We start from the raw sequence: 23,724 nt of genomic DNA, 5'->3' as shown, positions 1-23,724 counted from the left end.
AAGCAACTGTAAATGCAGTCTGATATTGTCAGATACTGAACAAGTTTTGCACTTCTATTTGCAGGGAAAAAAGGAAGCAGAATATATATTTATACATACCAAATAAATATTCTCAAACAAACAAGGGAAGTGTGTGTGTGTATCAAGTGTATGTTCTAAGTAAACTTTTGTATTTTCTCACTGAAAATCTATCTTTTAAATGCAATCCTGAATGGTTAACTTGGTCAAATATCAGCTCTATATGTTTGTTTTAGTTATAATTAAAAGATAAAATATACAAAATTTCAGTAATATGTTCTATTTAAAATGCATCAATGCATTAGGAAAGCAAAGTTCCATCCTTTTAAAACTTAAGTAAAAACACTAAAGTGTAATGTGCAATGTAAATGTAGCCAATTTTTATTGACCTAAATTCAATTTCATGCAAATAAAATAAATATTGATAGGTTTGATTTTATTCCTAATGCTTTTGTGTCAAGTTTTTGATTCAATACTTGTTTATGTTTCCATCTTTGACAAGTTCTAATTTGTTGCTTCGAACACAATAAAGTGCTATAAATTAAGACACTTGGCAGTTTTCTCATCTTTAGATCTAAAAGATGAGAAAACCGCCAAGTGTCTTAATTTATAGCACTTTATTGTGTTCGAAGCAACAAAGTTTAAAACACGGTTTCAGATTATTAAAAAAAAAGTTCTAATTATTAAATAATATGAATTTATAACAGAAGTATCGGTACATTATATACATATTTCTATTCACATTTCACAGGTTCTACCATAGGAAAAATTTGATGGTAATATCAAATTTTTTTTTTTGTTTTTACATGTTTCTACCTCTTGAAGTTTTTATTGTATTATATATTGATGTACAACACATGTATTACTATAAGAATACATATTTTATTTAATAATTATTATGACTTACATCTTGGCAAGATCAGGTAAATAAAAATTAATTTCAAATTAAAAAAGTTCAATTATGAATATGAAAGTATGCTATTTCGAAATTTCATAAACTCTTTCAACAATTTTAATATAGCTAAAAAATAACACAATTAAGAATTTTTAAAACTACTTAAAGAAAATTAAATGTATTTTAGGATCTACAGGATTTAATTTTTATTGAAGTGGAGTCACATGTAGTTGATAAAAATATTTATGAATAATTAAACATGTTTTAACTTTATTTCTTTTATTTTGTTTTAACTTCTCAGAGTTAGTTCAGGAAAGAACAAGATTTCTTTATTATATCATCTGTAGTAATAATTTCTAAACTCTCATTACTGTGCCAATCTTTAAACACCAGTATAAAGTCCTATTAATAAGTAAAGTCCAAGTAGACAATTAACAATAATAGGTATTATATGTTTCAAATATCTGTTGAAAGACCAAAATGTATATGTAGTGAACAGAAGAAATAAAAAAAAGTGTACAAAAATGCAGTGTTTTTTAATTACTTTATTCTCAAGGACATAACTTGCTACACTCAGTATTTAATTAACTATTGTTGAACTAACTTAGAACTTTTTAATTTTTATTTAATAATAACTCTACATTGTCTATAATACTGGTAAAGATAGAGACATTTTTAGTCAGAAGGCCAGATCCGCTTTCAGAACGAACTCAAAATGAATGCATAATGTACACATAAGAGGCATTTGGCATATATGCACCAATAATGCATATAAACTGTATTTACATATCTATTGAGGAAGATAACCAAAAATATATTTTCATAAAAAATAAATTTAATTTTGCTGCCACAAATTTGACTATTTTATATTTTATCAGGATGCACTAGAAACCACAGATTTCCTACACCTGGTCTATAAGAATAGCTGACCTTAGAAATTAATTTATGTTTTCCTCATGTCAGTAATAATATATTAAATTTTGGCCAGTTCTAGGAATTTTTCAGGTGGCACTGGTTGCTTCTTCTATTGTCTAGTTAATATGAAGAGAGTGAAAATGTTTTCTGAAATGTATTTTATATATTCTTTTTTTTTTGCCTGAGGAAGTCATTTTGAAATGTTGAAAGTACTTGTACAGTATTTAATTCATCAAACAAATAAATTTAATGCTGAAAGATAGTACAATTTCTTGTGAAGTTGTACTATCTTTCAGCATTAAATACTAATCAGTGAAAAGATCAGAATAAACTATATATTGCTGGTTTGCATTTCATTAGCTTATATAATTTTAGTACCTAAAATGCTAAACATTATGAAGTATTTTAGTAATCAGCAGGCTTAAAGCCTGCAAATCTGAAAGTAAAACTCCAGCAATGAATTGTGTAACTTTCCTGGCAAAAAAAACACTAAGGCATACTAGTAGAAAACTGAAATTGTCTATGGCGCCATCTGTTATTAGATTTTGTTAAAAAAATAACTTTTATATTATTAATTATTATAAAATGGCAACATGCTTAATTCTAAAGATAGAAAAGTGTTTTATGAAAAAAATTGTAAATGTTAAATAATGAGAAAAATCCTCAGTAAGTCCAACCCCACTCAAGATGTGATGCATGATTCCCCAGTATTTTCTCAACCCCCTTGACCTTTAACTACCAAAAGTTAATAGCATTGATGTCCCTTATACAGAAACTACCATGCCAAATTTCATTTCTTACTCATTACCTCCACAAGATACTAAACAAACTAGATGTCAACATACACTCACACACAAAATTCTCCTTGCTTTTTTTGACTTTCTGGGTTTAGGTGGTCTCAAAACAGATTTGCAAAAATCCCAGAGGGTCAAATCTGACATGATTCCAATACTTTTACTTGTTATGTATACACAACAGCCAGGAAAGTAAAATGCACAAGGCCTGCCAGAAGCTACAAAATTCACTTGTGGCACACATCCAGAAAAGGTTACTCATTACTGATTTAGAACTTAGTTGCTGTTGTACTAAAAAATTCCACTTTACTTAAATTCTGTTATGCAATTAGTTTTTTGGAACCAATTGCATTTTATAATGAAATTTTGCTTAGCAAATCATTTCTGATCCAAGATTTACTTTCTGTTAGGCAGATTTTATATTATAATAACTTCTTTTCTTCTAGAAGTCTAAATATAACTAATACAGTTGGTATAAACTTTCATTCCCTTCAGAATCAATTATTTTTCAAAATTAAAAAATATATCTATACCTGGTGCTTCCAAAAAATGTTAACACTAATGTGGAATTAACTTGTGCTGAATTTGTAATGGTAGTTTGTCTTCTACATAGTTCTTCGTTATGTAAAAGAAGTCACAACCCAATTGTGGAGTTCTTGAAAAAGTACACCCCTACTTCAGTGACTGCATTCTCCGTGTGTAAAAGTTTTTTGAAGTACCCTTTATAGATGGGATAACATAATTTCTTTGATACAATAGTTATCATACATACAATAATTTAGTACAGCATGGTCTTTGGACCATGCTGTATGAAATCAAAAAATATATAAATAAAATGTAGAGAAAATAAACAGCTAATTATTAGAAAAAGTCATTGATTTTTTCCACACACTAATGTTAAAGTTATAATAAAAATATATATATATATATATATATATATATATTACATATATATATTATATATATATATATATATATATATATATTTTAAATCTAATTTTAAAAGAAAGGTCGTACTTGTTGATTTTGATCATTTTTCTTTATTTCTTAGCAATGTAACCTTAAATAATACTTAATACTTGAATAATTATACTTAATATGTTTGTTTGCTTCGTATAATTCTTATAAATTATATATTTTAAAAACTTTTTTCTCTCTTAATATAAAAAAGAAGGAAAATATTTAACATTCTTTAATTACATTTTTAAATTTTAAGGGCAATAACACAAATCAGAAATAACTTTTTTTTTCTTATGGGCAATGATCCAAGAATTAATTCTGTGAGCAGTCATACATACATAAACTATTATTATAAAAATATTAAATATTTTTATAATACGTAAAGTAATCTAAAATTAGAATATGATGATTTTAATTCTATATATAATAATATAAATTAAATTTTTAAAATTTAAATTTGTTGATGTATAAACTGAAAAAAAATTCAACTAATTGTCCAAGCAATTAATACTGTGTAATGACAATTTAACTCCAATAAAACAGTATTTTTAGTGTTTTAATTAAACTTTTGAAATGTTGTTGACAAAACTGTTTTAAAACAAAATCTTCAAAACACTAAAGCATTTAAAAGTTTTAAACCAATAAAAAAAAAAACATTTTTTCAACTGTGAATTATATTTGATTGTCAACTCAAAAACCCAGTTAATAGTTAAAGCCAAATAAACTGCCAAATTATTGTGCTATAATCTGGCTATGTTATTAATTAAATACTAAATAATTTGTAAATTAATTAAAGACACAGTGTGTCCAAAAAAATTTCTTAGTGACCACTATTTATTCTTACCACGTGTTCCATAATATACTTTTGATGACCAGACCTTTCTTTAGAGGCTACTTGGCCGAAATTCTACAATTAAAAAAATTTTAATTCGTCACCAGAGAAAGATTACAGTAATCTACATTCAACAGCGCATTTTTCCAGTAGATATAATGGCTCGAAAATCCCCAAATGGAAAGGATGAAAGCTAAGACGTCTGTTCCAATTTTAATTTAATAATTTTTAATTGGATATTTTCTGTGTTTTTTAAGGAATGTTTTAAACCTGATGGCCAAGTAGCCTCTAAAGAAAGGTCCAGTCATCAAAGGTATATTCTGGAACACTTGATAAGAATAAATGGTGGTTACCAAGAAATTTTTTTGGACAGGCAGTGTCTTTAATTAATTTACAAAAAATTGCCTTCTGACAAAATTCTACAACTAAATAATTTGTCTAGAGATGGGCAGTTAAATTTAATTTATTACAATTATTAAATCTAGCACAAGATGACAGCATAACTAACTTTTTACTACACCCCGAAGTTGTGTGTTTAGCATAACTAACTACCTCTAGACAAGTTATTTAGTATTTAATTAATTACATGCTATTTTACTTGCTCAGCAAAGTTGACAACTCTTGAATGTATGTTCCATAATACCTCAGGGATCTCTAACATACAGCTCATTCTTCATCCATATTAAGTTATCAATTAGGGTGTAATATCTCCTCATATTCCTTATTGCCTTCCTCAAGTAAACTCTTGAGTTTTTTAACAAACTTTTGCATTCCTTAAGGCAGATGCATTCTATGTATGAACATAGGGTATTTACCCCCTTATGGAACAGCATTCCATTAAGAATGCCAGTTGGATCAAAGCTTAGCAAATTTTTATGACTATTTTCCTGTGTAACTTGGCCTGTGACCATCATATTTAGGAAGCCTTGCTACAAGCCAGTCTTACTAGCCAGGGCATTCATACACAACTCTAGCATAGCCAACAGACAGTTGGAGTTGGGCTACATGGTCTCTTGTCAAATAATATGGTTATCAACCTTAAACCATAAGAAAACCCATCGACAGACACTTGAACCACTCATGACAACAAATGCAAAGTTCAGACCAAGGAAACTTTAAAATCATCAGCTATAACCAGAGCCTTAAGACTGTCTGTCTACACAGAGATCACTAAAGCACCACACTGGAATATTTACTACAGGAGGAACTCCATATATTGTCTCCTTAGAAATGATAAGTGTAAGATAGACAAATTGGGTATATACAAGCTCAGGAGGAAAATAGAATATGTGGGCACTTGGTATCTACTAGAATAAAGGAACACTTACATGACATCAGAAAATAACAACCTACTTATTCCATTGGCTGCATTTGCTCTGGAATTGGAGGAAGAAATCTGTATTAACAAGGCTAAAATTACACACTTCCATTTCATCTCTACCTTAAGGCACACAGAGGAATTTTTTTAACAATATCACATTAGTACTTCATTTAAAGTTTTATGAATATTGAACAATCAATCAAACATTGTAGAAAAAAGTAAAAAGTAGTAAAATCAAAAAACCGTTCAAAAACATTGCTTTAAATGTTTTAATTACAGTATTACTTGAAAATTTAACTTTTTCAAAATTCAAAACATAATATTAACAAAAACTTATTAAAGTTACTAAATAAAAATAAATATATAAAGTTGTAACTGGCTATAAACACCTAGTTCACCCTGCTATACACTTATTTGTTTAAATATCTAGATATCATACTACCTTGGTGGCTTTTTGGACTGAACAAACAAAGAGAACAAAAAAAGCCATTCAATTATATAGCTGTTGAAGCTGCAGCTGTATGCAACTGAATAATGAAGACAACAGCTTTCGGATTCAACCTTCAAAAAAATCCGTCAGTTCAGAGGCTTGATAAATATAGTAAGGACATTTCCAAAAAGGTAAGTATTGAAAGGTCCTGCTCTTGCTTGATAGTTAATAATATTGGACATGGATTAGGAATGAAAAATACTGGCATATTCCAAGGCCCATTAATCTGCTTGCTGGAGAGTTTTTGATCAAGCAGTTTTGCTAGATGGGGAGCAAAACTGGCCAATCTCCTTTGACATTGAAAATTGGAACTTTTTCAGATTTATCTTCCCATGATAAACATGACACCAGGGTGTTGCTTGTATTTAAGTAATTATTTCCTAGTTTGGTAAAAATCATAAATACAAAATATTATAAAACAGTAAATCAAAGTTTAAAACAAAAAATTAAACTCTTTTTGCAACCTTGGTTGTTGAGCTAGCATTTTGTTATATAGCTTTTAAATATTTAAAAAGTAGAAAAGTTTAAGAACTATTTATTATGAAATCAATTAAACAACTTCTTTTAATATTGTGATTTCGTTATAATTCCATATTCAAACTAAAGATTCATTCATTGAATACAAATTTACGTAATTGTTATCAAAAAATAGCACTTCAGTGTTCCAAAGGAATTATGAAATTATCAAATAATGATAACGATAATGGCATTATCGTGTGATATATTCGAACTGTTAATCTATTTCACATATTAAATTTCTGATTTCATCATCCATTATGTAAAAAGACACTGAAATTTTTAACTTCTAGGATGAGTAAACTTAATCAGCAGAGTTTCTAGATATCAAAAAGATTGGTTTTAATTTAAATCTATCACATGGTTGCCTTTTATCATCTTTGGTGATTTGTAATATTACAGAACTAGTATTAAGTATAGCAAAGGAAGTGATTAAAATGGTAACAAATGAAGATAGTTATCAGAAAGTAGTCATAAAACTGAAAAATACCAGTCTAGAATTTAATGATCTTCCTTTAGATGTAAAAAGATTTGAAATTCCCAGAATCTCAATATTAAAATAGCCGCATATCAATACACAATTAGAAATCACAAGAGCATCTAAAATGTCTGGAATCATGGAAAAAAGTTATCTTCAAATAATACCCAGCACAAATTCTCAAAGAACAGACTCAATATGTTATTCCTAACCTTTAGGCACTATTACAAGCTATCACATTTCTTTATTTTCAATTAAATAAAACAAGTTTCATTAGCTTTATTGTCACCTGTCAAAATCTTAGACTATGAAGTCACCTTAAATTTAGGAATATTTACAGTGGTTTATTAATAAATAAGGCTTCCAAATTCATAAAATTAGTTTAGGAAATAGTAGAATAATTTGACCAGTTTTAAAAAGTAGTAAATATCATTTTAATTAAACATATTCATTTTTCAACATAATCACTATTTAGAATGATATATTCTTCCAAATACTCAATCTATTTTTGCAGTCTATGCATGAAAGAACTTTATGTTTTTTTTTTTTTCCAATTCTCTACAACAACTTTTAAACTTTATCAACCAGTTAAAAGCATTGACCTTTTAAAGCTTTTTGTAATTTTTGGAACATCCAGAATAATCTGTAAACTCTGACTTCTTAAGTATATTTGCTATTTCTTTATACTTACAAATTTGAAGTTATAGTTTAGTCCATATCCTTCTTACAGCCGAGATCTGATACTATCAGATTTCTAAATTAAAGGTCAAATAGAAGGGTCAATGGAAAGGAAAAAAATCTTTATAAAATTTCAAAAAAAGTACAAAAAAATATGGAGATAATCCAGTGTATGGTGTCAACTATATAACAACAAAATATGAAAAAAAAAACAATTATTTTACTTCAATTCAAACTTCTAATTACTATTCAGCATGTCAAAAAATGCTATTTGAAAAATTGCATGTGTTTGAAATATAAAACTTGTAATTTGAATGTGTTTGATGCTTTTAGTATTCCAAATCCTAAAGATGATGTTATGTAATGTCAAAAATGTTTGAGTTAAAGTAAAATAATTGTTTTTGTCTGTACATATTGTGTTATTATATAGTTAACACTATACACTACATTATATCCTTATTCTAAAAAACAAAAAGAGTATAAACAATAGTAATTTTACCAATTTAACAATAATCATAAGTTTGTATTGGTACTTTATATCATAACAAACTTAGATTAGTATAACTGTAAACAAAAAAATCAAGGAAAAACTTGTAAATTGTATGTAATATAGTAGACTTCCTCATCTTTACAATCTAATTAGTTCCTAGAAAATAATCATTAACAAGCAACAGTAAATCAAATTCTAATTTACCAAATTCTTGGTATCAAACTGTATTGAAATAGTCAACAAAAACATATGGTACTTAATATGATATTTTATACAATCATAATAGAAAATTGTAAAAGCAAAGTGGAAAGCAATTGATCTTAAAGTTCAACCTACTCAATGTCATAAAAAACAAAACAAACCACGACAGCTGCTACTGCTGCTGTTGCAACTCTACTATCACCTCATCAATTAAAATATTAGGCAAATAATTATCTTTTTCATAAAATGAACAGAAAAGTCTAAAGTTTATCAGTCTAAAGTTCAGTAAAATTATAAATATTTACATAATTTTTCTTTTCTAATTTTTTAAAAATATTTAAATGCTAAAAAAAAATCATATAAATAAGTACATGTAAAATTAATTAGAGAAAAAAAATTCAAAAAAGTTAAAAATATTATATATGAAAATCTCTCTCTTTCCTAAATATTAAAATAATTTATCAAATTTTTCATAAATTAATTTTCATGATTTTTGATAAATTATTTTAATATTTAGAAATGAATAGATAAAGATTATTTTTTTATTTTTTTACAAAAAATAAACTTAGAACAAATAGAAATACAATATTTTAAAAAAGAATAAAAACACAATGAGAAACTATTTTAAACCGATTAGATATAAAATTAACCAAACAACCTCTAGTAATAGTGACAATTGTTTGCACAAATTGATTCCTATTGTAATTGTTACAGCTAAAAATACCTCACTATAGCATTATAGGAAAGTTAATAATATTTAATGCCTTTCTAGATTTATTGAAGTTTTCCTCAACTGTCAACTTTAATCAGCAGTACATTGAAACAATCATGAATATCATTTAATATTCTGTAATATTAATGTTTTAATTTTTCCTATTTTAAATAAAATCATTTTCTTAAAGTATGTAAGAAACTAGTAGAAGCCTTGTTTTAAAATAAACTACAGTAGAGACTCGTTAATCGGAACGATTTTCAGTCGGACTGTGTCGTGCTGAATCGAACGTTTTTGATACTAGATTTACTTCTAAAGTATAATTTTCATGTTTTTATATTCTTCAATATTTATTTTGTTTGTACAAAATGCAGAAATAATTTTTAACGATACGATAGCCTCGATTATTATTATAAAAATTTTCGTTAGGCTTAAAATTGACGAAAATTCAACACGAAGTGACACGCAACGGAGAAAAATTTGAACATCGGACAGGTTAATATATTTATTCGTACATAATCGATAATCGGAACAAATCACTAATCTGAACAACCCCAGTCCCCAATTGATTCCGATTTTCGGTTCTCTACTGTATTCTCTCAGTATGAAAAGACTAATTTTTCTTTTTATACTGCAATATGTTTTACATATTTGAACTAAAATAAATTTCAACATTTTTATGATGCAATACTTCAGAGTACATTCTGAAAAAATAATTTTATATTTTATAATTATTTCCTCTACTATTTTAAAGTGTTTATAAAATCAAACACACACACATTTCATATCTATGAAAAAGTTACCATAAAAATGAGAGCTGTTAATTGTATAGTACATAAAACTGCTTGCATTTGTAGAGATGAGGAAAGAACACGAGGAAAAAACAGAAAGGAAATGACAAACATTTTTGCTTTGTAATTTTGATAAAAATTTTAAAATATTATATAATTTTTACAATATAATATCCAAAACTATAATAAATCTTGTAATCAAATCAATCATATGCAAAATAGACTGGGAAGGAGTAATCAGTAACATTATTATAGCCTGATGTAATCAGGCAATTGTTCAGCATTAACTGGAGAGAAGTTTGTATTGAATCCAAATGCATTTCTAGTCTTATAAGAATAGAATTAATAAATAAATATTGTCCTTCAATCGTCTACATTATGCAAATTTCCTTAAAATTTAGATATTCCAATAAATTAATTTAAAGTAAAATACTAATTCAAACGATTGCTGTAATTAATCAAGCTATTTTTTTTGGTACTATCATTTCTTATCTAACTTACTACATATCTTATCTAAATCAATAATTATAACTAAATTATTATAATTATTAATTTTGATAAGAGATGGTGCCTAACGTCTAACTCTAATACAAAATTCTTAATATGTAATTATTAATAGTAGCAAAATAAATAGCCCAATTAATTACGGCAATTGTTTGGATTAATATTAATATCCTCAGGCTTTGAGATGTTTATATATACTTAAAACAAAATTCTGTTGATTTTTAATGTTACTCTTCAAGTATTTCGAAAAATAGCAAATATTTTTCAACACTAAAAGTACAACTTTTTTTTTAAATGTATGATTTTCCTATTATTTCTTATCACACTACTGTATAGATTTCTTTTAAGACAGAACTGACTGTGCATATCTAATCACAGAATCTCTTCAGCATCCAGATTTTAACCTAAAGCTGGAATCAGTGGATTCTGAAAACATTTGTTTCATCTTCCATGTTTTCCTGGATGCTAAAGAGGTTCTGTGATTAGACATTGATACATTTCTAGTAATAAAGAAATACATTTTTTGCTTTTGTGACTGAGCATATATGCATATGCAGAATACATATATTAACTATGAAATATATTTATTGTATTCATAACTAAAATTAATAAAATAAAACACAATACAATAAACAATAAAAACTATAACAATAAAATTAATTATGACTTTAAGATAATTTAAACTTCATCATAAGACTTCATTTTCTGTTGTATGAATTTCGATTATTAATTACATAACTACAGCTCATAGCTAATCACACATCAAAAGAAAAGAGATATCTAATTACATTTAAATGTTTGCTTACTATGAAACTTATTGTAAAGCATACAAACTTAATTACTAGTATAGTATAAATGTAAGCTTTCAAAGAAAATAATATTGATCAAAATATTGTAGAAAAAAGTTGTAACTAATCAAGATAGAAGATTAACATTTGGATAGAAGGGGAAAAAATCATAACAAGATCTGCACATTATAAAATACACAATTTTTTGCAAGTTAATTAATAAATAATTAAAATTAAAAACTAAAAACAAGGCCAAAATCACATTAATATTTATTATTGTTACTGTTTTCCACTTATAAATTCAACTAAATTATAGTATAACAGCTACAAAAATCAAACAATTCCATTTCACTTTTTTTTTTTTTTTTTGAAAATTCAATGTTTAAAAGAAAAGAAAATTCAAAGTAAATTATTACAAATAATTACAAGCATCTTACATCAGATATTAAACCTGTTTTACAAAGTCACGTGGTTGGCACCAAATCAACACTTCATATATAAATTTATATGAAAGATTTAAAAAAAACAGTTAAAAGAAACTTTAAAATGTGCTGAATTACTAAAAATATCTTAATAGATAAAATATATCCTTAATTCAGAATAAGAAATCTAAACAACTTTTTCCATTATTAAGCATAACTTATAGATATTATCACAAAGTAATATCTATAAATCATGTTAATTAATAAAAATTTATTAGATAAAATATTTTTAAATTAAAGGAAAGATTAATAAATTTGTACAGTACAAAACGTAGTTGCAATTATCAAAAAAATATATATCAACACTGTATAAAAGTTTATAATTTATGGCTGCTTAGAATAAATATTCCTGATTAAATGATAGCAATATAATTCAAAAATGATACTTCAACGAGAATTTAAGTATAAATTTATACTATTTTTAATATAAGTTTTTATAACAACTAAATTTCCCTATGACTAATTTACTTCTATTGATTTCCAAATTATAAGTGATGCAATCTAAAGACATAGCTTCAACTTTAGTATTCTTTAAAATTGCTTCGTGGATTATTTAAATATTTATAACCATAAAATTACAATAAATATAATAGTTTTCTAGCAAACAAAAAAAAGCATTTTTAAAAATATCCATGTACATATGATGTTAAAAATATATCACATAAAAAAAAGAAAAAAGACCTGATGGCTTAATTTCAGGAACACAAACCATCCATTGGACTTAAATTCAGAATCAAAATTTCTAATCTTAGCATTTCAATATGCAAACTCTACAGCAAATCATCATATAATCTGTATGTTAGACAATAGATTTTAGTTATTGTCGACACATTTACATAGTAATTTCAATGAATAATTACATAATTTTGCTATTAAATTTTATTTAACTCAGTAATTTTATTTTCTTATAGTCATCATCTGATCAAAAACTTATTTAAAAAATATATATTCTTTCATTCAATTCACAGTAAATAAACATTCAAGACAAAGTTCTGTTAGCTTAAAATGTAGCAAACATAAATAATATTTAAATATTTATTTATTTTCAATATGTTTTTGGAACATTTACTGACATTTGTTAACAGAATTACGATTTTAGAAAAATGAAAAATTTTCTAAAATATTTCAGAATAAATATATTTAACCTTTATAAATGTTTGCATTTAATGAAGAGTAACTTAAAGTCATGGAATTAAAATTCAATTTTTCTTCAACTGAAATAAATTATATTATTTTTAAATGGGGAAAAAATCCATTAAGTTTATATAATACTTAGTTTTTAGTTATTATAAATTAAAATATGTGTTTTTAATAATAAATTTTTCATACCTGTCAAAATCAATATGAAATATTACTGTTAATATGAAAGTCAAAGTAATTAAACTCATCAATCAAGCTAATTCCTTTGTAATTAATAGAAAACTTCATTCAGATTCTGGTAAAGAAATCAAAACATCTCTTGAATTAGATATTTTTGGATTAAATGTGTCTACATTTACACAATAAACATTCGAAATTATTTCTTTAGAAAAGCAATCAACTTAAAAATCTAAAAAATTGTTTATTTTAAATTACATAAATTCCTCAACTTATCTACTCATGGTTTAAAGACATTTTCCTAATAAAAATTGAACTACAAACACTTGATTATAAAGTAAAATAAAATGTAAACACTTTACATTCCTGGTTAAAGTAAACACATCATAAAGTTTTAATCAACTGATGATTTATTCTAAACATTCATTTTAACTAAAGAAAAGGAATTTAGTGAAATATAGAAATAATTTATTTTTGTATATAAAACCTGAAAATTATTCTTAATCATTTATTCTTTCTTTATAATTAAATTATAACATATATTTAAACATTAGCTATTTAGAAGACAATCAACCTACATCCAGTTATTGCTATATTATAGGTGAACAACTTTAGAGTTGTTCTTCAACATTTGTCATTTTTCCTTTATACAACAGATGGTAAAAATCTAGCAGTATTTATGAAATAAATAAAATCTAGCACATGTCTACATAACTTCTAGTTGAACCACTGATAGATTCATGTTTCATACTGATTCACCATCAACAACACTTACATCTCATTTATGTGCCAGATTACATTCTACTCACACTCATTAATACTGGAGTGAATTAGAACCTCAGGTCTGACCTGAAGAAGATCCAGCTGAAGGATTGAAAATGTTAGTCATTATCAAGATAATAGGCTATCGGAGAATTGTTTAGAAGGTTCTACAAAGAAGGTTTGGAGCAGATTGCATTTGTTTGTATTTATCAGATTTTAATGGATAATATAGTCTAAAGAGAAAGCACTGTATAATATTGCATTCATTGTAACCAATAATGTAAGTAAAAAAGGAAATTAATTCTAATAAGAAAACAGCATTACAATTACTTCTACATTCAGAACCCTGGATCCTGAAGTCATAAGTTAAGCAAAAAGTATTCATATACAGAACTAATTATAATGGCTGACTTTAAATTAAGAGTTTCAGTTCTTTTTGGTTAACAGGATGCCAAAAAATGATCGCGTTTAACAAATTAGTCCATGCAACTGTGCCAGCTTCATAAAGCCCACTTGACTGTTCATAGAGTACTTGATGTTATATAGTTTTAGGTGTGGGGGCTCACGTTATCACTCATACCTTAGCTCCCACCCAGGCGCTAAGGTGCAAGCAATAATGAGCACCAAGGCACATGTCTAGTGTGAAGCATAGGCAGTATACTGACTATACTGTTACAGTATACTGTATACAGTTGAAAACTGACCTTTGAAGACGAATATCTTGCAAAGGGTTAACAATTCTGGAGTGGTGTGAAACCACTCATTTAGGGCTTGAATCCTATCCACTGCTGTGCATATCAGCTGGCATATTAACCTGTCCCATTAACCAAAAAAGTACCAGAGTTTCAATTAATTCCATGACTTAAATAGTCTTATATTTTTGTGTCTTACTTCTCAAATTCTGACACTTTCTACTTAATTAAACAAATTTTAAATTTGTTTAATTAAGTATAAGTATAAGTATATTAAGTATATTTTATTAAGAGAGTGATCTGAATCTGAGAGGCAACTCATGAAAATATTCATCTGTTATTAAATATAAAACTTCTTTCAAGGAATTAATTTCAACTTTTAATTTAATAAAGAGCTGAAAGAGGATAACACAATTTATGATTTCTGAACTGAACTGTGAAAATGAATCAAAGACATTCAAACTTACTATTCAAACAATTGTTACCACATTACATATCTTACTAAACTATCTTATTTACTGATGATCAATAATTTCCATTCATTAATAGCTAGCATCCTACCACAATAAACAATGGCAAATAACTGAAGTGATAAGAGATAGCAACCTGCTATTCTAAGTATCCAGATTTAAAAGTAGATTAGGGCTGCAAAAATTTTTACATGTACATTGATCTATGTGCATGAAATCCCAACCTTTACCATCAAAAGCTCTAAATGCAAAGCTGACCAAACCCATGATGGGCATGAAAATAAAGCAGAAACTAGGTACCATTTGTTTTCTGACTAAACACAAACTAAGAATCAAGTCAAAGCACTAGCAAGTCAATAATATTGTTTCAAGGAAGGCCATCTACAATGATCACTTGCCACTATTACGGCAGCAACGTTGCCGTCGACATAAATAATCAAAAAATTGCACGCACTCGTGCTAGCAAGCTCAGACGCTGTCATTTTGACCCCACCATATTTTGACAATTAAATCACAGACCCCAAATTTCATTAGATCTTTAATTTCCCCATCTCATATTACATAAAATAACAAAGTTTAATCAAAATCGACCAATCAATTTCCAAGAACAAACTCAATTCTATAAACAACACAGAAGAAACTTTGCTAATGCTCCACCTCAATCAAATACGTCCAAAAATCTAGCACAGGTATACAAGAAGGTAACCAATTTTGTAACAAACCTTTTCCTGCATAGAAAAGAAAACACCTTCCAAACTTAAATTTTAAAACCATTAAACTCGTGACATCACACCGAATTTCCTCAACAAAAAAAAAAACATTAATTTCTCTATCAACTTTTTACAACATTATTGAATTTTCTATATATAGGACTTTCGATTTTATCTTCCAATAGGGCAGAGCACTTTGCAATTTTCTCTTTTTCAACCAATATTTTCAAATGAATGAACATTCAACACATCAGAAACATGGTTAACAATGCACCCAAACTACCTAATTAGTAAATGTTTAATTATAATATTGTAAAATTACATTGTTAAGTAAAAATTTAATTAATCAGAAGTTTAAAATTTGATATTAAATACATAAAACAGAAAATATCTTTATATAAACAATGTTATCTCCATCACTTCATGTATTGCATCTTAGTGTCTGGACTTTTTTTACCATCCTTAAGGCTTGTGTGACGTATGAGAATATTTAAATTTCACTAATTGTGAGTACATTCATCAAACAAAATGGAAGAATATAAAAGAAAGTGTTTACATTATAACATTCACTCTTGTCATTTTATGTTATATTGATTCATTTCTTGTATAATCGAATAATACATTACCGAAGCGTTATACTCGATTGTATAATTTGTAAATTACATATTTTCTTACAATTAATATTAAAACATAGAACAGAAAAATGTATAAAGTGTTACCGGATGAAGCAGCCGACTTTTCTTCCCATCCTAATTTCGTTTCACTTACTCGACAATAGAGGCGCGACATTCGCAATTGATTTAATTTTATCGTCTGTTTTTTTTTTGTAATTTATTTATTTATTGTTTTTATTGTCATTTTATTAAAATTGTCGATTTATTATTTTTTCGCGTGAGGAAATTTTTTTAGAAATATTTTAAACTTTTTTTTTAGTTTTAGAAAATATTTCTGTTTGTTATTCAATCGTTTAGTTTTTACGGCCGGATGGCCGTGTGGTTAAGATGGCAACCTACTACTCTGGGGGACTCGAGATCAAATACGGACGGGTCGAGAAAACCTCCAAGCATTTTTCGGAGTGTGGTCCGACCGGATATGTCGGCCCCAGTCCCTCACCACCAGGTTTTAGCGGCCGGATGGCCGAGCGGTCAAGGTTAGCAGCCTGCCGCCCTGGGGGACCCGGGATCGAATCCGGACGGGTCGAAAAATCCCCAGGAATTTTTCGGGGGGTGGTCCGTCAGGATATGTCGGTCCCCGTCCCTCACCACCCGGCCGCCCCATTGTGGGCCTGGCCGAACCCATAATGGGCTTGCTGATAAGAGGCCCTCTTAGTGCCCACTGGGCGGAAAGAGTTAAAAAAAAAAAAAAACTGGCGCCCGGGGCACGGCACTTTATTGGCGCCCCTCCCCTTCCCCCTTCAGAAACACATATAGTAATATAACATATAGAATTTACTCGTAATAAGAATATAATACAAATAATAATTGAATGTAGTACCTACCTTAAAATAACTATAATATATTACGAATAGTTACTATATTACCTTCATGTCCCCCTCGCTACGCTACTGGTTATTTTATTGGTTTGCTTATCTGGTTGTATTAAAGCCGTTTTTCTATGCATCACCCTCAATGTTGTGTGATGAGGCATTATATAGGAAAATTTTGTAATAGTACCAAAATTATTCCTAACTGAAAGAGCCCAAAAACATGAAAAAACTTATAAAATTCCCTCTTTTTGTGTGTATATAATAAAAGGAGATAAAAGAATGAGGTACCAACTTTTCATGAAGAACATGAAACAACTAAAAACATACACAACTCATTTTTCGGAACATTCGAACAATTTTTTTTTTAAATAATCGATATTTCACACAGTTGGGAAAATTCCGAACAGTTAGTAAATCTAATCATAAATTGAAATTATGTAGGACCACCGCGCAACATGAAACATGATACAAAAAATAAGAAATTATGTGCCGATATCCTCCTATGAGTCATTAAAATATGACGTGAGAACTGGGGATATGTGAAAATTTTGTGATAGATTGTAACTGGGGATGGAAATTGTTAGTAGAATAATGATGTCCCGAAGAATCTCAAAAAATTTCCTATTTGAAATAATTTTAACCAAAATCATTAGGCAGAAGTATTTTGATCAAAGCGCAATGATTGCTACTTAGTAGAAGTTCTGTACTAAACATGCTGTGTTGGAAGCGCTCTAGTGGAACTTTTAATATAAAAAGATAATGGCAACAATCTAATCTTTATAGATTAGGATACCGCTGAAAGATGTATAGGTGTATAACATTATTTTTAGTCTCGGCGCCACTGGCGTAACGTAGTGGGGGTGGCAGGGGCGGCCCGCTCCGGGCGGCACTTTTAGGGGCGGCAAAATTTCACAATAAATAATAATAATACAATACACCTGTACAATACACAATAACGATAATTGTTCTTGCCGAAAAGTTCTTTAGAATTACTGTATATTTTAGTTTTTTAAATTGAGATACCTAAATAAAGGGGCGGCGAATTTTTCTCCGCCCCGGGTGGCTGACACCGACGCTACGCCACTGCTAGGCGCTACTTAGTACAGTGTTATCAGATAAATATTAAATATAAAGTAAATATAAAGTAAATATTAAATTGAAAGTTCAGTGCAAAGACTAAATCAATAATAATTGTAAATATTAAATTGAAAGTTCAGTGCGAAGACTAAATCAATAATAATTGTAAATATTAAATTGAAAGTTCAGTGCGAGAGACTAAATAAGTAATAATTGTAAATATTAAACTGACAGTGCAAAGACTAAATAAATAATAATTGTAAATATTAAATTGAAAGTTCAGTGCGAAATTAAAACACAATTATTATTATTTTGTATTTTTAACAGTTTGTATCAAATTAAATGTCAGCCGGAGAGTTATTTTAATATTTTATTTTCAAATTATAGATTAGATCTAAATTTTTACGCCGTATTAGCTAATAATAAGCTTAAATTCCACTCATTATGAATGACTCTATCCTCAATAGCCATCAGTATGATTAAAACGTAGTAAAAAAAGTTTTAACTCGAAACACCATAAAAAACAGTGACAATCCGAATCGAATTCGAACTCTTGTTCTTGTTCTTGTTCTTGTTCGTGGGTTTATGTTGGAAGGTATGGCCGTTGTCGGCTTTTCTTCCGATGCGCCGCCTGGTGGTTAGGCGAAGCGGCCGGTCTTATATATGTACCGCTCAAGGGCTGAGATGTGGTGGCTCGGGTCTAAACCCGCGTGTGGCCAGTAAAGTTGGCTGAGGTGGCGAGTCTGGTTCAGGTCCAAAGAAAGGGCTTGGCCCAACTCCCGACGGGCCTCGTTGTACGCCGGACACACCAGCCAAAAATGATCGGGGGATTCCTCCTGCCCGCAGTGCTGGCAGTCCGGTGAGCGGCTAAGGTGACGAGAAAAAAGGAAAGATTGAAGAGGCGCCGTATTAGTACGTAACCTCGCCAAAAGCGATTCCGCACGGCGCGAGGAGGCCAGATGGTAAGGCCAAGGAGAGAACGGCCGGAGGTGCTCCCTCCCCTTGTGCCGGAGAGCAGCCGACCAATTGTCGGTGAGGGCGAGCACGATCTTGTCCCTGTTGAACCGACGTAGGTCTCTCGGGGTAAGGGAATGGCGCCAGGAACCAGTAAGATCGGTGTGACTGGCTGCCCTATCGGCCGCTTCGTTAATCTGAATGCCCGAATGTCCTGGGATCCAAACGAGGTCCAGGGGGGCGGGGAACCTGCTGACAATAGATGCAATGTCTGAGATAATGGCCGTCGATGAGAAAGAGACGTTCGTGATTGCCTGCAGGACAGAGCGGCTGTCTGAAAAAATTACGGTCGGACGATTATATTGAGAGGCGATCATCAGCGCTCGCTGAATCCCGATAGCCTCTGCCGTGAAAACGCTGCAGGCGTCGTGGAGACGCCAAGTCTCCCGGATACCCTCGCTAGGAATGACGATGCCGATCTGCGTCCTGAGAGTAGTTTTCGATGCATCAGTACCGATGCAGAACCTGTCGTACCAAAGTTTAGCGTGGAGCTCAGAGTAAAGGCTTTTCAAGCCCTCGGCGTGATCCGCACCCGCTACGGACCACTCATTGAGGTGGACCTTGGGCCGGATCTGATCTGCACACGGAGGGAGGAAATTCTGGCGGTAAAGGCTGGCGACCGGGAGACTCTCCTTAGCGAAATGGGTAAAGACCCGGGCGACGTAAGGAGACTGAAAGCGGCGCCAATGGTGAGAGGCCAGACTGGGAGCCGCCTGGAAAAGGTGGAACAGAGGGCTTGATGGACCCCGAGATAAGTGTGTTACCGCATGCATTATCGCTCTGTGGCGAAGACGAAGCTGAAGCGGGATATACCCGGATTCCGTATAGAGAGAGATCAGGGGAGTCGATTTGGGGACCCCCAGCGCGGTACGAAGGGCCTCGTGTAAAGGGCGCTCCATACGGCTAATGCTGGAGGGCGGAGCCCCCTCCAGGAGCGGGGCGCCAAATTCCGCCATTGGGCGAAGCACCGAGTAGACAAGGTGCAAGAGGTCGGCGGTCCGAGCCCCATTTCGGCGGGAGGCAAAGTATTTTAAGTAGGAGCAGGACCGCGTTAGTTTGGTCCGGAGAAATTGGGCATGGTTGTCCCAAGTGAAAGTATGTGAGAGTTGGAGGCCCAAAACTCGGACTACCCTTTGCTGGGGGATGGTCCCCGAACTGAGGGTGAAAGATAAAGGTGAGCGATTGGTTTTGGCCGAAAAATCGATGGATGCGCTCTTGGTTGCAGAAAAGGACATGCTCCACCCCGACGCCCAATGTTCCAAGTGGTCTAGAGCTTGTTGGGCGCGGGCGTGGGCCTTGGTAGGGCTCGAGCTAGCTGAGAGAAGAAAGATGTCATCGGCATATACTATCACCGAAACATCCGGTGGAATAGCCCTCCAGAGATCGGCCATATATAAGGTAAACAGGAGGGGGGCCAGTACACTCCCCTGAGGGATGCCTTGCCGGAACGGGTGGGGATGGGAGAGGATTCCACGCCAGCGAACCTGGAATTGGCGGTCTAGCAGAAACGATCTAAGCCAAGAAAGAAACCTGCCCCCAATGCCATAAGTCCGGATCTTGGCCAGGAGGCCCTGCTGGTTGACCGAGTCGTAGGCCCCCTCCAAGTCGAGAGCCAACAAAAAGACCCACTTCCGTTGGGCCCGAGCCACTGCGACCTGATGGTGAAGGAGGAGCAAAGCTTCCTCGGCGCCCCGATAGGGCAGGAACCCAAAGTGGTGTGGGTGGAAGAAGGTGGAATTAGCCGCAGAAATATGGAAACGGTGCAGAACCATTCGTTCGAATAGTTTGGCCATGTGGGAAGTGAGAGAAATTGGCCGGTAGGAGGCGCAATTAGTCGCCGGGCGACCCGGTTTACGAATAGGAATAATATGGGCTAACTTCCACTCCTGGGGGCATGTCCCCGCCAACCATGCTCTGTTCAAGGCGGCCAGGAGGGCTGCAAGGCCCGACGGAGGGAGTGCACGAATGGCCTGGGCCTGGATGCGGTCCGGGCCCGGAGTGGTTGGGCGAAGGCCCCGAAGGGCCCGAAGCAACTCCGCTGGACGGAACGGGCCGTCCTCTAGGGTTAGCTGATCGTTGTGGTTCGCTGTGATTGGGGCGAAAGCGCCCGAAGGGCGGTTCCGACCAAAATAGGCGGCCAGCGCCTCGGCTTGCTGGGCTGGCGAAGTGATATCTTCCGTCGTACGCAGAATGAGGTGAGACGTTGGCGCGTCCGCGGGCGTGCGGAGGCGGCGAAAAATCCTATAGATCGTGGACGGAGAAGGAGGGGAGGAGCAGAGACGGCCCCACCACTCCCGACGCGCTTGTCGGGATTGCCGGCGGAGAAGGGCGCTGAGTCGTTTGTAGCGAGTCCAAAGAGCCAAGGAGGCAGATTGGCGGGCTTTACGAAAGGCCCTTCGTTTCTTAGCCCGAAGGAGGCTACAAGCCGGAGTCCACCAAGGTGGGGACCCAGGGGGAGGAGGGGCGCGCCACACCGAACAGTCCTCTACCGCCTGCCGAAGCAGGCCGGCGAACTGGGAGTACGAAGGGGGGCGGTGGGCCAGTGAAGAGATGGAGTTCTCGAACCGGGTGGGGAAGTCGGACCAGTCAGTACTACAGCGAAAGCGTACCCGAGGCCCCTGCCGGGGTGCTAGAGCAGTAATGGAAAGGGAGACTGGGGCATGATCGCTTGATAGAGTGTCTGAGAGGACGTTCCAAGTAGTCGAGCCGAGCAAGTCCGGAGAGCAAAATGATAAGTCGAGGGCTGAAGCGCTAGAGGCACTGAACCGGGTAGGAACCCCCGAGTTCAGGCAACAAAGGTCTGCTGTGGAAAACCAATCGAAGAGTGCGCGTCCCGCCGTGTCGGGGTGGGTGCAGCCATCATCCCAGTAAGGATGATGCGCGTTCCAATCGCCGCAGATGATCCGAGGGCGAAAACCGTCCCGAAGCAAAGCGTCAAGATCCATATCCGGCTGAACACCTTGAGGGGCGTAGACGTTCACGAGGGAAAAAGGGCCCCCCGGGAGAAAGATCCTGAGCTCCTGGGTCTCCAGGCCCGCGATTCCTGGGGCGGCCGGAAGGAGGCGCGCGGGAATGGCCGTAGCCACCGCCGCTAAAAGACCGCCGCCGCGGGAATTGGGACGGTCACACCGGAAAATGGTGAACCCAGGGAGGGAGAAGGAGGCTGACGGGACAAGCCAAGTCTCCTGGATTAAAAGGACGTCTACCCCGCGGAGCCATGGTTCCGCCAAAAGAAGGTCCTTTTTAGCGCGTAAGCCTTGGGCGTTCCAGTGAACGATGCGAAGGGCCGAGTTGAATTGGGCCGGACTAGGCATTATGTGCCGATTGCGCTGACTGACGGTGACGAAGTTTTACCTTTTCCGCCGGGTTGGCAGAGCCAAAGTCTTCCAACGATACTGTCCGGGTTGGGCCAGGCGGGAAGGAAAGGTCCATGTCCGATGCTGGACCGTCTGAGTCGGAAGTAGCCTTTGGGGCCGCCTTCCTCTGTTTATTTCCTTTTTTCTTTCTAGGCGGGCCAGAGAGCGTAGGGCGTTCCTCCCGCTGCGGCGGACGTTTTTGAGCCTGGGAGGTAGGTAATTGTTGGGGTTGCGACGAGATGTTTTCGGGGAGAAGGAGTTCCGATTCCCTGGTGGGAGGGGTAGACCGAAATTCAGATCTAATTTGTCGGAGTTCTGCCCGTAGCGAGTCAATAGCCGCTTCCAGCCGGGCGATTCGCCGGGTCAAGGATTGGTGGTCCGGGCCCCGTGCTGAGTCGGCCTGATGGGTAGACTCTACCCTACCGCTGGGACCACTCTTGGCCTCCGGAACCTGGAGAGGTTTAGGCTTTGCCGCCACCTGGGCATAGGATGATTGCTCCGACGGCCGGAGACGCTTAGCCTCCGCATGCGAACAGCGGTGGATAACACTCAATTTGAGTAGCCGCGCTTCCGAGAGGTATGCCGGGCAGTTGGGCGAGTCCGCTCGGTGAGGGCCCCTGCAGCGAACGCACTTCTCCGCCGGGCGCGAGCACCCCGTGGAGTCGTGGTCCTCCCCGCAGTTTAGGCAACGACGGCGCCCACGGCAAGAAGCCGGAGCGTGGCCGAAAGTAAGGCAGCGCCCACAGAATCTGGGCTTAGGATAGAAGCGCTCGCAGCGAAACCGTTGATAGTACAGTTTCACCGACTCGATCGGGTCCGCACTGGCAATGGAGAAGTAAACCGTCGTACTAGGGGTCACCTCTGCCCGGTCGTTGAGTTTCCGCGTGAAGCGGCGCACCTCGACAACAGGCAACATGGCCTCCGTGAGCATTTCGTAAATCTCGGACGCGGTTAGCGAGACATCCACTCCTCTCA

The 23,724-nt window shown here is 34.0% G+C and overlaps 1 protein-coding gene across 1 annotated transcript in view; it reads right to left on the bottom strand.

The window, feature by feature from the left end:
- Positions 1–16,621, bottom strand: part of LOC136986144 (acyl-CoA:lysophosphatidylglycerol acyltransferase 1-like) — a 29,349-nt gene extending 12,728 nt beyond the window's left edge. The window contains exon 1 of the mRNA XM_067283623.1: positions 16,536–16,621. The gene's annotated coding sequence lies outside the window, so the exon portion shown is untranslated. The remainder of the gene's footprint in view (positions 1–16,535) is intronic.
- Positions 16,622–23,724: the final 7,103 nt, after the last annotated feature.

Source organism: Centruroides vittatus, unplaced genomic scaffold, assembly GCF_030686945.1.
Source record: "Centruroides vittatus isolate TY-2023 unplaced genomic scaffold, ASM3068694v2 contig_1213, whole genome shotgun sequence".
NCBI classification, from domain to species: Eukaryota; Metazoa; Arthropoda; class Arachnida; order Scorpiones; family Buthidae; genus Centruroides; species Centruroides vittatus.
This window is presented reverse-complemented; position numbering and strand designations above follow the sequence as displayed.